We start from the raw sequence: 567 nt of genomic DNA, 5'->3' as shown, positions 1-567 counted from the left end.
CGTGGCATTACAGTATACTTTACTGATGAAACATATACCACACGGCCATGACCGGCGTGGCATTACAGTACTTTACTGATGAAACATATACCACACGGCCATGACCGGCGTGGCATTACAGTACTTTACTGATGAAACATATACCACACGGCCATGACCGGCGTGGCATTACAGTACTTTATTGATGAAACATATACCACACATTGCCATGACCGGAGTGGCATTACAGTACTTTACTAATGAAACATATACCACACGGCCATGACCGAAGTGGCATTGTAGTACTTTACTGATGAAACATATACCACACGGCCATGACCGGCGTGGCATTACAGAACTTTACTGATGAAAATATACCACACGGCCATGACTGGCGTGGCAACACAGTACTGACGAAACATATACCACACGGCCATGACTGGCGTGGCATTACAGTTACTTGAAACATATACCACACAACCATGATGAAACATATACCACACGGCCATGACCGGCGTGGCATTACAGTAATTTTACTGATGAAACATATACCACATAACCGGCCATGACCGGCGTGGCATTACAGTA

The sequence above is a fragment of the Tachypleus tridentatus genome, chromosome 13, assembly GCF_004210375.1.
Source record: "Tachypleus tridentatus isolate NWPU-2018 chromosome 13, ASM421037v1, whole genome shotgun sequence".
In the NCBI taxonomy this organism is placed as follows: domain Eukaryota; kingdom Metazoa; phylum Arthropoda; class Merostomata; order Xiphosura; family Limulidae; genus Tachypleus; species Tachypleus tridentatus.
Note: the sequence above shows the minus strand (reverse complement) of the source record.